Genomic DNA, 17,563 nt, shown 5'->3' with positions numbered 1-17,563 from the left:
GGTGGGCTGCCATCTCTGGGGTCACACAGAGTCGGACACAACTGAAGCGACTTAGCAGCAGCAGCAGTTTTGAGGCATACTGGTCAGTTATTCTGTACAATGTCTCGTATTGGAATTTGTCTGTTACTTTTCTTATGATTAAACTGGAATGATAGCAAAGGGAAGACTGTGGAGATAAAGTGCCATTCCCATTCAGTCAGTTCAGTTCAGTCACTCAATTGTGTCCAACTCTGCAACCCCATGGCTCTAGCACGCCAGGCCTCCCTGTCCATCACCAACTCCCAGAGCTTACTCAAACTCAAGTCCATCGAGTCGGTGATGCCATCCAACCATCTCATCCCCTGTTGTCCTCTTCTCCTCCTGCCTTCAATCTTTCCCAGCATCAGGGTCTTTTCCAATGAGTCAGTTCTTCACATCAGGTAGCCCAAGTATTGGAGCTTCAACATCAGCCCTTCCAATGAATATTCAGGACTGATCTTAAGGATTGACTGGTTTGATCTCCTTGCAGTCCAAGGGACTCTCAAGAGTCTTCTCCAACACCACAGTTCAAAAGCATCAATTCTTCAGTGCTCAGCCTTCTTTATGGTTCAACTCTCACATCCATACATGACTACTGGAAAAACTATAGCTTTCACTAGCTGGACCTTTGTCGGCAAAGTAATGTCTCTGCTTTTTAATATGCTGTCTAGGTTGGTCATAGCTTTTCTTCCAAGGAGCAAGCATCTTTTAATTTCATGGCTGCTGTCACCATCTGCAGTGATTTTGGAGCCCAGGAAAATAAAGTCTGTCACTGTTTCCATTGTTTACCCATCTATTTGCCATGAAGCAATGGGACCAGATGCCATCCATGATCTTCGTTTTTTAAGTGTTGAGCTTTAAGCCAGATTTTTCACTCTCCACTTTCACCTTCATCAAGAGGCTCTTTAGTTCCTCTTCACTTTCTGCCATAAGGGTGGTGTCATCTGCTTATTTGAGGTTATTGATATTTCTCCCAGCAATCTTGATTCCAGCTTGTGCTTCATCTAGCCCAGCATTTCTCATGATGTACTCTGCATAGAAGTTAAATAAGCAGGGTGACAATATACAGCCTTGACGTACTCCTTTCCCAATTTGGAACCAGTCCATTGTTCCATGTCCATTTCTAACTGTTTCTTCGTGACCTGAATACAGATTTCTCTAGAGGCAGGTAAGGTGGTCTGGCATTTCCATCTCTTTAAGAATTTTCTACAGTTGTAATCCACACAGTCAAAGGCTTTGGCATAGTCAATAAAGCAGAAATAGATGTTTTTCTGGAACTCTCTCGCTTTTTCTACGATCCAGTGGATGTTGGCAATTTGATCTCCGGTTCCTCTGCCTTTTCTAAATTCAGCTTGAACACCTGGAAGTTCTCGGTTCACATACTATTGAGGCCAAGCTTGGAGAATTTTGAGCATTACTTTGCTAATGTGTGAGATGAGTGCAATTGTGCAGTAGTTTGAGCATTTTTTGGCATTGTTTTTCTTTGGGATTGGAATGAAAACTGACCTTTTCCAGTCCTGTGGCCACTGCTGAGTTTTCCAAATTTGCTAGCATATTGAGTGCAGCACTTTCACAGCATCATCTTTTAGGATTTGAAATATATCAGCTGGAAATCCATCACCTCCACTAGCTTTGTTCGTAGTGATGCTTCCTAAGGCCCACTTGCTGTTGCTATTACACTATATCAAAAGTGAGCGAGTGGAAATCTCTCAGTTGCATCTCACTCTTTACAACCCCGTGGACTGCAGACCACCAGGCTCCTCTGCCCATGGACCTCTTCAGGTAAGAATATCCGAGTGGGTTGCCATTTCCTTCTCTAAGAATATTGGAGTGAGGAGCCATTCCTTTCTCCAGGGCATCTTCCTGAGCCAGGGATTGAACCCAAGTGTCCTGCATTGCAGGCAGATTCTTTACCATCTGAGCCACCAGGTGACTCTATCAAAAGTACATACCGTTAATGTGACTTATCATGTCTGATTTAACGTCATAAGGCATCATGACACCAGTATCCACTGATGCATTATCCATATATGTTCTTTCCTGATTTAGATGTCTTCATTGATTTAGAAAGATTAAGAGACCATAAATCAGGATTAACTTTACACATAAGAACTTTAGTTACCCAAAATTGGGGTGAGATTTCAGGAGCTAGGAAGTAAACTCTTGATTGCATCAAATTATTTTAAATATGTTTAGCATAAGACAAAATACTCAATTTCTTAAACAGAAATAACATTGTGCTTAAAATTCAAGTATACTAAAAAGGTAAGACTATTTTTGATCATCCTCATCTGAATTTCAGCCCCCTTCCTAGGAACCAACCATGATTTAGAAGAGGGCGAAGATCACCCATTCAAGAGGGTTAGACAGAAAAGGGGGAAAGAACAGAATAAAGAATATATGTGGTGGGGGAAGGAGAGGATGCAGAAAAAGATAATTACATGTCAAAGATGGATTTGCTTTCTGTACAGTTTTGTCTTGGTAAAATCTTGTGACTACAGCAATCAGAGTTTTACTTCTCTGATAGAAAAAGCTTATTCCAGTAGGAATGCATAGCATTCAGAAATGTCATGCCTAGATTTGTGATATCTTTATAGTGAAATGATATAAACATGAGGGAACACAGTTACTACAGAAAACAAAGAATTCCTTAGATAAGAAGTTTGAATATCTTTTATAGCTACCAATATTTATGTTTTAGAACTCTAGACCGCCTCCTGAAAAGTTCCATTTCTTAGGATAATGAAGCAGAAACAATTTTGTCCTCCGGCAGGTCCAGGAAAATCAAATCCACCCACCACCTAGATCTTCAGATCCACAAAGCACGGCAGGTTTTGTGCCCAGCAGCTGAAGAGCTGTAAAGTGTCTTCAGGGAGCAGTTCTCCAACTCTCAGGCAGAAAAACCACTGTTACAGAAGAGTGGGGATAGCTGGGGTTAATCTCCTACAAGTAAAACTGGTCATTACTTTTGCAAACATGGTAATGCATCTCTACAGAGGCAAGAAACAGGAAGAGTGCAGTAACAGAGTTCTCTTGTTTTCTTAAAGACATTAGCTGACTTTCTGCGTGCTGTCTGAACAGTGTGGGCAGTCAGCCCTATGAGGGGGATGGATGCTTGAAGCCATTTCATTTTGACCCGCTGTTCAACACGGCACCCACTAGCCGTGTTACTATTAAAGCCTGGTGCTCTGCCCCACCTTCCGCATTTCAAGTGCTCAACAGCGGCTGCCATGCTGGACGATGCGCATATAGGACATTTCCATCCATGGAAAGCCACAATGGACAGTGCTGCTGTAGATGTTCGCAAAGGCTGGGTAAAGTTTTTATAACATGCCAGTATTTCAGTACCTTATTTTTCCATTAAAGACAATTAAAAGCAATTTTCCTTCAAAATTTACAGAAATCATGGGCATTAAAATTTCAGATTGTAATATCTCAGAAGAGTTAAAATGTCTCTGTATTTTATGGATGAAAAGTGAACTCAGCCACCTGCAATAACCATCAAGAGTGCTCACAGACAATATTCCTCTGTAACCAATAGTCCTCTAAAACAAATTAGTGTGATACTCTAGTTCACATTTTTATACAAGAAAATAAATAAATAAATAGAAATTAAGCAGTTTGTATATGAGAAAAAAGAAAAATGGCCTAAAAATAAAATAAAATTGATCCCAGTTAAAACAGCATGGTGGCCCACTTGAATGAAAGAGTGGAGGGGAGGAGACCAAAAGCAAGACTTTTGAATTTCTACTTCTTTCACCCATTTGAGCAAGTCACCAAATCTCTCTAAATCTCTCTCTATTTATACCTGCCTTCCAAGAGTGTCGTGAAAACTGTATGAAAACAACTAAGGCAAATTTTCTAGCTCCCATAACACAGGAAAGCTTAATAAAAGGGTCAAATCATTATTAATGTAAAAACAGGCTTCCCAGGTGGCTCAGTGGTAGAGACGTGGGTCAGTCCCCGAGTCAGGAAGATTTGGTGGAAGGGGAAATGGCAACCCACTCCAGTATGCTTGCCCGGGAAATCCCATGGGAGAGGAGCCTGCGGGCTACAGTCCAAGGGCATGCAGAAGAGGCAGACATACCTGAGTGACTAGACAGCAACAAAATCCAAGAAAATGCATTAAGTTGTATACATTAAATACAATATAGCTTTAGTATGCTGATTCTATACCTCAATAAAGTAGTCTTAAAGAAAACAGCAGAATTCTGTAAATTATTATCCTTCAATAAAAAATACTTAAAAGAAAAAAAGTCAACCCAAGAAAACTGTTCTTAAAAAGACTTTCAAAAAACAGCTAATAATTATAAATGTATTTGATGTCACTCCGTGTTTAGCCCAAATGAGAGACTTAATATAGTCATACTTTGATTTCAAAACATATCTCATAGATATATTTACCAAAGGGTAAAAATGTTAGTTTTGACAACTTTAAATTCTTGTAGCTATCTGTTGTATATTCAGATTATGCTACCCAGGGTCCACTTTAGACTAAAAGAAAAATTGTATTATTCAAATCCATTATATTTATGTTCTCTTTTTTGCTAAAAAAATTTGCAAGTGATGTGAGCCTTTTTAAGTTACAAAGTCTTTGTGAAATTCTTTTACATCATTGAACCCCCCGATTGAATTAAGAATGTCAAAATTTTCTTTGCACAAGAAGCACCACTGACACGCCACTGAATACAGGTCACTGTCAGGTCACAATTATTTTTATGTTTTTTTTTTTTTTACTTTTACTTAACTTGTGTTTCTTATTACATATGTATATACGTATAGTTATGTATCTAACAATATTTTGATAACATCGAATATTGAGTGTGTGGTTTTATAGGTATCATTTCTTCACTAGATTCATTTTCAAGAAAATTTCACCCTCACAGGCTCTCCCTCAAAGAAAGGGAGATTTATATATTACTAGCAAATCAGAATGTACACTCTGCTTCTGCTGCAGTGAAGTGAAACGCAACCTCAACAATACTGAACAAAATACATATTATACAAATTATAAAGCTGTACATTCTTGAATAAACTGTGCCTTTACTCAATGACCCTGCTAATTTTGTTTAAAACATAGAGGGAAATTTTAAGAAACTCATGGATTCCTTTGAAAACATCTCATTACATCATGTATTGCAAAAATCACTGGCCTGCTTATTAAATGTCATTTTTTTCTTGAAGATATGGACCAGTATAGGATGAACATTGTGATCACTCATAAAAACCTGCACGTTCACTTTCTTTCAGAAATTGAGATTTCTGACAATGACAAGTATTTATTCACTAATGGGATACTATTTGAAGAAAATATAAAATTAGCTTAAAAAGTACTATTGATTTTAAAATAAATTACTGCTTTATATGGGCAAGGGCACAGTCTTCAAAAAAGTAACAATCATTAAAATATTGCGACTCTTTGCTAGTTATTAAAATAACCTAAAACTGAAGCAACTGTTGTATTTTTAGCCAAACTCGGCTGTGTAAAAGCCATCCCTAAATGCAGTGGCCAAAGACAGTAATGATTTATTATTTCTCCTACTTCTGGTGGTTGGTGGACTAGACTATCCAAGATGGTCTCATTTCATGTGTGTTGGTTGGACGCCAGTTGGAGCATTTCAGTTCTCCTCCACACGGTTACCTTTGCTTCCTTACATGGAGGTTTCAGGGCAGTGATCAGAGGATGAGGATGTAAACAGCAAGGTATCTTGAAGCCTTATCTCCAGGGGTCACACTATATCATTTCCAACATATTCTATTTGTCACAGCAAAGCACAAGCCCAGTTCAGATTTAAGGGGCTGGAGAAAGAGAGTCTACTCTAGCGACAGGAGGAGGTGGCGATTCACATCACAGAGAGGTACGTGGTGGGATGGGAAGAATTTGTAACCGTTGAAGAACCTAACTCATGCTGAGTCTTCTTTTTCTTTATTTTTAAATTATATTTCTGACAAAACTGTGTGACTGAATGTTGACATTCAGTTTGCATCTATCTGACTTCAACAATATAAACACAAAAGTGAATTTTGCAAAAATATTTGTGGTCTTCAGTCAATTTTTCCAAGGGCCCTTCTTAATCTTTTGATATTCAAATCACTATCTTTTGAAATTTGAAATAAATTTGCATTTAATGTGCTGGGTATATATAATGTTAACAACATCTTATACTCAACAATGAGCTAACCTACAAATGACCTAACACAGTGAGTTGGCGGGGGTGGGGGTATCTGCTAGTGTTAAACAGAAATGATGACTGAGATAATCATTTTAAATCTGACTTTATAATCATTTTTAAAGAATGACTTTATAATCATTTTAAAAGACTGCTTTGCTCTTATGAGTTTCGTGTCCCTTTAAAATAAAACCTGGTAGTTGCAGCCCTGGAATCATATTTAGTTAGTAAGGGCCGTCTCACACCCAAATTATTTTTTACAGTCCTTATTTTATAGTAAACATTGCAACAGTTCCAAATATGAATAAACAGAACTGTTCTGTGAATTTCAACAAAGAGAGTTTCACATAGAATTTTCTTATATGGGTATTGAAAGAGCTGTTAGAACAGAAGGAAAGGCTGTGCATCTGCTCAGTCACTCAGTCGTGTCCGACTCTTTGTGACCCCACGGACCTTAGCCTGCCAGGTTCCTCTGTTCATGGAATTTTTCAGCCAAGATTACTGGAGTGGGTTGCCACGTCCTACTCCATCTTCCCAACCCAGGGACTGAGCCCGCATCTCTTGCGTCTCCTGCACTGGCAGGCAGGTGGCTTCTTTACCTCTGCGCCACCTGGGAAGCCCCGAAAGAAAGGCTATTCATCACTGCAGGAGAACACCACCACTCCTGAGGTGGAGAAGCAAAGGAGTTGATAATGTTACCCAGGACACTGTGCCCCCGGGCAGGCACGGCTGGAGCGGAGCCACCTAAGGGCACGTTCAGAACCCTGCCTGCCCTCCCAGGAGCTCCCAGTGATCCCAGGCTGCTCCTGGCACTGCCCCTGCAGCTCCAAGAAAGGAGTAGCGTTTTCCCTTTGTACCTCTCATTGACTGAACCTAACAGGACCCAGAAATAATAGGAGTTTGGGAAACACAGTCCACAGCTTCCCAGCCTCCTACAACACAGGCAGAACACTGAGGGGTGAGAAAGACGCTTAGGGGACTTCCCTGGTGGTCCAGTGGTTAAGACTCAGAGCTTCCAATGCAGGGGGCCTGGTTTCGCTCCTTGGTTGGAGAACTAAGACCCCACATGCTGAGCAGTGCAGCCAGAGAAAAACACCAAATCGTGTTCAGAGCACAATGGCACTCTGAGTAAGCTCTGTGAGTAAGACACAGTATTTGCCTCCATGGGTCACAGTGCAACAAGGGACATACTTGCGAGAAACCCTAAAGCAAGTCCAATTGCAATGAGTATTGTGATAAGGTAAAAATGAAAGAAGCTTACTACCCTGGGAGACCAGAAGAGGTAACGTATAAACTGTATTTTAAATAATAGACAGGAGTCTGAGTCACTATCTGGGCAGGACAGGGAATTTCCAAGTAGAGGATATGACATTTTGGGAGTTTTGTTTTGTTTCTAGGTGAGCCTAAACTATAAATTTGAAAGACAGCTGTTTCTTGGATTTGATAGCATTCAAAGTGCTCACTTTTTATTAATAGAAATAAGAGAAATATTTTGAAAAAAGCCTGAAGTTAGATTTAATTTGATTTCCCTCAAAAATGGCATCTCTTTATAAAGACGTCAATAAAGCATTCCACACCTTTTCCCTATTTAAGAATAGGTGAAAATAACTAAGGACATTTCCCATGTGGTCACACCAATTTTATTCCTTTATATTTTAAATAAGCACGAATTTATTTCTCCATCCTCACTAACTTTTAATAAAGTTTACCCGAAGTAGCAGAGGGACTGGCTCAGTGGGGAGCAGCTGCTGAATTCCACTGTGATTGCACTTTGTAGACGCATAATAAATTTGTGGTACATCCATCTCCCGTGTGAGGAATACACTAGAATATTTGGCATTCACTTTCTCTTCCTCAAATTGCTTCTAAAAGCATTATTCTGTCCAGAATGACAGAAATCCTTCAGGTCACTAGATCAGGACTAGAAACTTCCATGGGATTTAGACACCAGGAGAAGTGACCTTGAGTCCAGGCTTGGCTATGAGCACTGTAACCTTGGGAACTTTATCTATAGAATAAGATTTGGAATAGATGATCTCAAATGCTCCTTTCAGCTCTGATAAGGTAAAATGTTATGAAAATGCTTTAAAAGATATTTGAGTCAAAGTGCATGGGAGAATGCATGACAAAATTTGCTTTCAGTTTATTGTAAATATTTAAAATGTCAGTGCCGTTGCCTGTATTTTTGTATAGCTATTCTCTTATTTCATTGTTTTCAAATGAAGCTAGAAAAATATTAGAGGAAACAAACTTTGTATAAATTAGACTTATGGGTCTTAGAGAAAAATGTTGCTCTTAAAAGAGTTACGAGGAATGTACACCTTCCATAATTTTACAAGTTTTGTGCAAAGCTCTTTTAAAGAACTACTCTTTTCTATTCCCCTGCTCTTTGTGGTAATGTGGTATGGTGGGAACATACTGGCTTTAAATCCCACTGACTGAATTCAGCTTTTGTACCATGGTATTTGTATGACATTTGACAAATGGATTAACTTCACTGATCTCTTATTTCTTTCTATCAGCTACATGGAATGGGAGAAATCATAATGTTTGATTCACATTCTCTGTCACTGTGAGTTCATATATGGCTCTCTTTAATTTCATTTTAATTTTTAGTCTGTTTCTTAATTTTGAAAAATAATGAAGATAAGTAATATAAGAAATACCCATGAACTAACTCTAGTTTTGCTAGTTGTTGAAGACATGAAAAAAACCATTCTTTGTGTAGCCTTTTTATTTTTCATTCAATAGGATGTTACAAGAATAATTTATTTTGTCCTGTCACCCTTGTATAGTATAGTTCATTAATTTTGTTGCTATCTATTTTGTGAATATAGTACAATTTTAAAAAAATAAATTGGGCCATTTCTGGATTTTTAAAATCACAAACATTGCTGCTATGAATTATCTGCTTTAAGTCTCCTGGTGCAAGGTGTAAAATTTCTAATAAATATTTCACAAGAGATAGAATTTCTGGGTATATAAAATTTCAAATTTATAAGCTAATATAAAACTAGTTTTCAACATGGTTGTGCCAATTTAAACTGCTGACAGTAATGAATGATAAATTTCATTGATCCGCATCCTCTTAAACGCTGGGGATTTTACCTCGACTTTGTTTCTGGTTGAATGAACACAGCATAGTAGATCATTCTGCATGTTTCTGATTATGGTGAACTTACACTTTCTTCAAATGTTTACTTATTGAATATACATGCTTCCTTAGGAAATGCAAGTTTATATTTCTATCCATAATTTTACTGGTACCATGTATGGACTTTGTATGTTATTATGTTGTGTGTGTGTGTGTTAGTCGCTCAGTCATGTCTGACTCTTTGCAACTCCATGGACTGTAACTCACCAAGCTCCTCTGTTCATGAAATTTTCCAAGCAAGAATTCTAGAGTGGGTTGCCATTCACTTCTCCAGGGGATCCTCCCAACCCAGGGATCAAACCCAGGTCAGCTGCATTGCAGGCAGATTCTTTACCATCTGAGCCACCAGGGAAGCCCATGTGTTACTGTGCTGGTCAATTTATATACCCATGTATCAGTGATATTCTATACATGGTTTTTAAAATCTTAATCTTCAAATAGGAAAAGTTTCCCCTCATTATCCATCTTCTTGTTCAAACGTAACTTGTCTTTTAGGACCACTGGACTCTTATATAACCCAAGAATCAGCTATCCGAGTTTCTTGGAAATTTTTTGCAGATTTTTACTGAAGAGGTCTCAAGTCTAAAAATCAATTTAGAAAGAACAGCCTCAACAAGTAAGTGCTTCCATCATGATAATGGGATATATATCCATTTATTAAAATTTTACTTACTGCATTTCAACAAAATTTTAATAACACCCATGAACAAGGTTTAAAAAATTTTTGCTAGATATATTTTTAGATCCACTATATTTTAGTTGTAAATTATACATCTTAAATATACATAGGCATATATGTGTGGGCCTTCAAATTGTTTTTTGATGATATATTATAAAAACTATCCCCTTTGCATATTGAGCCTATATCCAACTTTATTGCTAGACTGCTTGTATGAATCGTTTGAAAAAGAAACGCGAAAATAGAAAATAATCTTTACATGCAAATTTGTCTTTCCTTCTACTCCTAAATTTTCTTTTCAATTATGATAATTGATAAGTTTTTTAAAAAATCCATATCCATGTAAAATCAATAAAGGACAATGCTTTCCTTTGTGTATAAGCATCTTTTTGTTTAGCATACAACTTATAAAATTAATCTTTCTCCCTTCTTTTGCCTTCATTTGGATTAGTGAAATGTAAACTACATAATCATGCTGGATTTAGCCAGTTAAATCAAAGAACATATTCAAGAATGAAAGTCATGAAGTGATGGTTTCATCATTTAAAAAGGTATATATATATATATGTATATGTATTTTTTTATATACCATGAATTATGTAGTATCCCACACAGGAAGTATGAGTAAGAAGTACTGCTGATTTAGAAGCTACTATTAGAAACATTTTCATTGGAAGGACTGATGCTGAAGCTGAAACTTCAGTACTTTGGCCACCTGATGTGAAGAACTGACTCATTTGAAAAGACCCTGATGCTGGGAATGATTGAAGGTGAAAGGAAAAGAGGACAACAGAGGATGAGATGGCTGGATGGCATCACCGACTCAATGGACACGAGTTTGAGTAAACTCCAGGAGTTGGTGATGGACAGGGGGGGCCTGGTGTGCTGCAGTCCATGGGGTCACAAAGAGTTGGACACGACTGAGCGACTGAACTGAACTGAACTGATTTAAACTTAAAAGCTTTTGCACAGCAAAGGAAACCATAAACAAAACAAAAAGATAGCCCTTAGAATGAGAGAAAATGTTTGTAAATGAAGCAACCAACAAAGGATTAATCTCCAAAATATACAAAGAGCTTATGCAGCTAAATACCCCAAAACAAATGACCCAATCAAAAAATGGGCAGAAGACCTAACCTGACATTTCTTCAGAGAAGACATACAGATGGCCAAAAAGCACATGAAAAGATTCTCAACATCACTAATCATCAGAGAAATGAAAATCAAAACTACAATGAGGCCATCAAAACTACAGATTGACCATCATCAAAAAATCTACAAACAATAAATGGTGGAGAGGGTATGGGAAAAGGGAACCCTCCTACACTGTTGGTGGGAAAGTGAACTGATACAGCCACTATGGAGAACAGTGTGGAGGTTCCTTAAAAAACTAAAAATAGGACTACCATATGATCCAGCAATCCCACTCCGGGGCAAATACCTGGAGAAAACCACAACTCAAGAGGATACATGCACCCCAGTGTTCACTGCTGCAGTACTCACGACAGCCAGGACATGGAAGCAGCCTAAGTGTCCATCGACAAAGGAATGGATGAAGAAGATGTGGGACATATATACAGTGGAATATATGCACATATGCACACTACTATATATAAAATAGATAACTAATAACAACTTGCTGTGTGGCACGGGTAAATCTATACTCTGTAATGGCCTATATGGGGAAAGAATCTGAAAAAAGAGGACTGAGTGTATGTATACATATAACTGATTCACTTTGCCATACACCTGAACCTACCATAACATCGTAAATAAACTAAACTCCAATAAATGTTTTTTTTTAAAAAGGAGCATTCAGGTCAATACAAAAAAAAAAAAAAATACAACAGAAGAACATACCATTGGATATAGAGGGTGACAACAATCATAATTTTCATATTGGTGAAAACAAATTCTGTTGCCAAAGTTAAAGCAAATTCTTAAGATATAGATTCTTGTAAAAGCTGGATTAAATTATTCACTTATTTCCAACATGAGCAGCAACAACGAAAGCAAGAGCATTTGGTGTCCCTTTCCCATCTCCCAGTGTGTGAAGTCTCTTGTGGCTAATTGTACCTAGCAGGCACTTTGATTTGGGTAAACTAATGGGAAAGGAAAGAGCCTTAGAAAATCTCATATTGTCTTTCATATAATTATCTTTATATATTAGTTCAATGACTATGTTATTTCAAGCTTTGTTAATCAAGATTATTAATTCTTAAAAGTAATTTCAATATGAGTCTCTAAGACATAATTGGAATCCCTCTGGATGACCTCAAAAGGTTTGCTTTCCCTGTCACAGGATTGATTTAACAGGTACTGGTAATTCATTCTCTGGGAATTTATAGAGATGTTTGCAGACCAGGTCTAAGTTAGACTAAACAATCCTTAAAGCCTTGTTCAGATCCAAGGAAATACTAAGAAGTTATCTTAAAGGACATAATATTGATTTCTCTGGGGTGAAAGTTAAGATGAAGTTAATTTATTTTATATTTTTCCTAATTGTATCTGATCTTGCTTGAATTTAAAATTACTTCAATCTATTTGCATATGTGGTGCTCAATGAAATAGAAACAACCGCCTAAGTTAAGTTGCAAATGCAAAATCTGCCAAACCCTAACCCATGATTCTCTTTTAAGATGCCTGACATTTCAGAATAGCATTCATCAGGATTTCTGGCCAACACAAAATCCACTTCTAAAAGTGTTGCCAGACATTGCAAACATCAATTTAAAGTACTATGTGGTCTCTTCAGATCCAATGTTCTTACTGTTATTAAGAACATAACAGCATAATGATTCAGGAATATTAATTCAGAGATACTTAATTTCTTCAAAAAACAGAAGTGAGTAAAACTTTGGTTGCTGAAATCTTTTAAATGATTTTTTATATTTGCTACATTAATAAAAGTACTTAGTTAAAAAAAAAAAGCTTGCTGGAAAGTTTAATAATAAACAACAGCAGTCTCCTGTTTTAGCCATCAGGTTAACTGTATTTCTGCCTCACTTCTTCATCTGATAAATGGAGACATTAAAAAGTCTCTACCTCAAAGAACTGTTGTGAGCAGACGTGTGAAACAATGTGCACAACTCCCGGAACATGCTAAGAGCAAAGTAAATGTTTTGCTATTGTCGTTCAGTCTCCATATCGTGTCCAACTCTGCAACCCCATGGTACAGCACGCCAGGCTTCCCTGTCCTTCACTATCTCCCGGAGCTTGCTCAAACTCACGTCCATGGAGTCGGTGATGCCATTCGACCATCTCGTCCTCTGTCGCCCCCTCTCCTCCTGCCCTCAATCTTTCCCAGCATCAGAGTCTTTTCCGATGGGTTGGCTCTTTGCATCAGGTGGCCAAAGTACTGGAGCTTCAGCATCAGTCCTTCCAATGAATATTCAGGGTTGATTAAAAGTTAGTTATTATTACTACCCCTACCTTCCCTATCCTAATTCTCTTGGCAAACACCCTCAATCTTTCCTCTAGCATTTACCTTCATATTTTAAAAAGTGATGTACTTTTGTACATTATTCGCTTGCCTTTGACTCTATAGATGGTAACTCTGTGAAGCCTCACCATCCCCCAGTGCCTCACACACTCGCCATGTAGTTTCTATTTCATACTTTTTGTTAACTCAAGACTCATCCATGTTTACATTTTCATTATATCAGTTAGGAATTTCAGACACAAGTAATAGTAAAGTCACCCACAGTGATTTAAACCAGCCGAGGTTCTACTTTTATCTATTGAGAACTTTGGAGGTAGATGGTTGCTGTTCTTCCCTGCTGTCTTCAGTACTTTGCTTTGTATTCTTGGTTGTCAAATCATGTGGCATGACGGCTAACTCAGCTCCAGGCAACCGGGCCACCTTCAAAAGCAGGAAGCAGGGGCTGACCACGGCGGCAAAATCTTTTCATCTCCCATGGACAGCTCTTATTAGGAAGAGAAATGACTCTCTAAGATGTTACACAGTACAATTTCTCCTGCATCTCATTGACCAACACTGGATCCTAAGGTGACTCCTAACTCCAAGGCAGGGTGGGGCAGTTAGGATTTTACACAAAAGAATGGCATTGCTTTAATTGGCTTAGACCAAAGGGTCCCAAACTTCCTCAGATCACAGCTCCATTGGTGCATCTGTGATTATTTCCACAGTGCCCCTAGGCAAAAGAAATAACCAAACAATCCCCCTCTTTTAAGTTGCTGGGACTGAGTAAACAATATCTGTCAATTGTAGAAAATATAATAATAGTTTTTAATGAAAAGTGAGTGTGTGCCTGTTATGGCTCAGTGGGTAGAGAATTCCCCTGCAATGCAGGAGACACATGAGATGGAGGTTTCATCCCTGGATCGGGAAGATCGCTCAGAGGAGGAAAATGCAACCCACTCCAGTATGCTTGCCTGAAAAACCCTATAGGCAGAGGAGCCTGACAGGCTGTAGTCCAAAGAGTCACAAAGAGCTGGACACGACTGAGCGACTGAACATGAGTGCACAACTTCTCAAATTTTAGAATTAGAACAGACATCAACACCCTCAGTCCCTATTCCATATTAATTTCCATGCAGCACAATCTATGTATCACAGAAATCACTGAAGATCCTGCTTCACAGAGATACGACATTTCTGGAAAAGAAGGTAGTCAGAACTGAGAGTGAAACAAAGGAACTGCCTCGAGCCAGCTCGAGAAACTATAAACTCCTGTATGTGCAGAGAGGAGGAAATTTCTTTTGTGCTCTGTCAACAGTCAATATTTTCCTATTTTCTGTCCATTTTTTTCTCTTTTCATCCAGGGCCCGACCCTCACTGAGGGGTAACTGGAAACCCCTGAGTATTGGGCTTCTCAGGGTTCCTGTGGGTGTGATGGTTTCACTGAGGGGTAACTGGAAGCCCCTGAGTATTGGGCTTCTCAGGGTTCCTGTGGGCGTGATGGTTTCACTACTCCTCCACACAAGGTTCTGGGCTCAGAATTACTTTGCCTCCTAAATTAGTTACCATTTCTGGGTCACCTTCTGATTCCCCTGCCACTGATATCTTTAGTTAATGGTGGACTCTCAGAACTCTTTTTCACTTCCAGAATTGTCAATTATTTTTAAAACTACATTCTTATCATGATAGGGGAATTTGAGAAAGAAAAAAAAACAAAGTGGTAAATACAACATTTTCAAGTAAAAGTCCAAGGCGGATCCTGAAAATGACTCACCTTGGCAAGATGGAGAGAGAAGGATGCGCTATTATTAGATAATGCAAGGTCATCCACCCCCAGTACAAAGACTGTGAAGGCGTGTGTGCCTCGGACATCACAGAGCGCACTCTGCTGTTCTGGTTCTGGTTCAGTTGCTAAGTTGTGTCCAACTCTTGCGACCCCATGGACTGCAGCACGCTAGGCTCCTCTGTCCTTCACTGTCTCCTGGAATTTGCTCAAATTCATGTCCATTGAGTTGGCGATGCCATCCAACCATCTCATCCTCTGCTGCCCCCTTCTCCTTTTGCCCTCAGTTTTTCCCAGCATCAGGGTCTTTCCCAATGGGTCGGCTCTTTGCATCAGGTGGCCACAGTATAGGAGCTTCAGCTTCCAACGACTTCCATGACTACTGGTCACCTGATCACTCCCCATCCCCACATTAATGCTGCCCGAATCAATGCAGGAATACTGTCTAAAACAAGCCACCTTCTATTGCAAATATCTGTTTGTTCTTTCACAGTGACTTAGTTTCTACTTGGGTATAGTAAGAAATTAAGTTTTAAATCAGATATTAATTTGAGGTAATTGACAGTGACCAACAGATTTATATTTGTTTTTTATCAACCCCCAGTTCAACAATCTTTCTGCATTATAAAAACAGTCTTTAAAGATAATGTTATTCTTTTGCCTATTGTCTATTTTTTGGAGAAGGAAATGGCAACCCACTCCAGTATTCTTGCCTGGAAAATTCCATTGACAGAGGAATCTGGTGGGCTACAGTCCATGGGGTCTCAAAGAGTCGGCCACAACTGAGCACACCAGCACATTGTCCATTTTTGAATAATACTTTTGAAGACAAAGGTATTTTTTAATTCATATTAAGGAATAAGATATGGTATGCTAGGAAAGAAAATTATACATACCCAGATTTAGTTGCAGATTAAACATCAGATTCAAAAAGTTCCTATATCATTCCCCTACTTAACTCCCTGAAAGACTATGAAGTAGTTATTTCTTTGAAGATTTGGCTGCCAGAAACCTTCACATTGGTAAACACATAACTAGGTCTCACTATTGAATCAAAGTTGGAATGAAAGTTGATAGGTACAACTTGATCTAGTTTAGATGAAAGTGTACAGAAACAAACAGTTCATTTTCCTCCTTATCTTTACACGGGACTTGTATTAAATTCAGTGTGTATAAGGGGAGAAATGCCTTAAATATATCTATTTCTTTATATCCAGTAAGAGGCTATGCAGCAGGTAGGCTACAGAGAGTCATCTGTGCACTTGGTTATCAGCACTTTTTTTTTTAAAGATTCTTCAGTATTTTAGCAGCTTCAAAAGACTTGAATAATTAGTATTTAAAATGAGTTGTTTTCAGTTATGTGAAGGCAAGAGGAAAGATGGATGAATTTTCTTTTTATTGGAAAAGTCAGTCATTGGATCATAATCTTAAAGCCCCCTTTCAAATTATGTGTTCTCTGGAGATAGCAGTTCATGTTAAAAAGAAAAAAAACAAAAGTAGTTTCTGAATTGGGTGGCTTTGAGAAAATCATGCATAGGTTCTTTTAAACACCACAAAACATTCACACACACAGAGTTGCTTTCAAATTTATCCAATGAAAGTAGGGCTACTGTGTGTGAAAAGTCATGGCACTTTGTTGAATTGCTTCAAAACATATCCTGTATAACATGTTAGTTCTTTAACATGCAAATTAACACTAAGATTATTTTATTACTCTGTATTTTGCACTTTCCATACTGATTCACATCCTGCTTGAAGCTGTATATTTGTGGAGGCATCAGTTCAGTTCAGTTCAGTTGGTCAGTCGTGTACGACTCTTTTGCGACCTCATGAATCGCAGCATGCCAGGCCTCCCTGTCCATCACCAACTCCAGGAGTTCACCCAAACTCACGTTGGTGATGCCATCCAGCCATCTCATCCTCTGTCGTTCCCTTCTCCTCTTGCCCCCAATCCCTCCCAGCGTCAGGGTCTTTTCCAATGAGTCAACTCTTCTCATGAGGTAGCCAAAGTATTGGAGTTTCAGCTTCAGCATCAGTCCTTCCAATGAACACCCAGGACTGATCTCCTTTAGAATGGACTGGTTGGATCTCCTTGCAGTCCAAGGGACTTTCAATCCAAGGGACTCTCAAGAGTCTTCTCCAACACCACAGTTCAAAAGCATAAATTCTTCAGCGCTCAGCCTTCTTCACAGTCCAACTCTCACATCCATACATGACCACTGGAAAAACCATAGCCTTGACTAGACAGACCTTTGTTGGCAAGTTAATGTCTCTGCTTTTGAATATGCTATCTAGGTTGGTCATAACTTTCCTTCCAAGGAGTAAGCGTCTTTTGATT

The sequence above is a fragment of the Bison bison genome, unplaced genomic scaffold, assembly GCF_000754665.1.
Source record: "Bison bison bison isolate TAMUID 2011002044 unplaced genomic scaffold, Bison_UMD1.0 scf7180017864295, whole genome shotgun sequence".
Lineage (NCBI taxonomy): Eukaryota > Metazoa > Chordata > Mammalia > Artiodactyla > Bovidae > Bison > Bison bison.
This window is presented reverse-complemented; position numbering follows the sequence as displayed.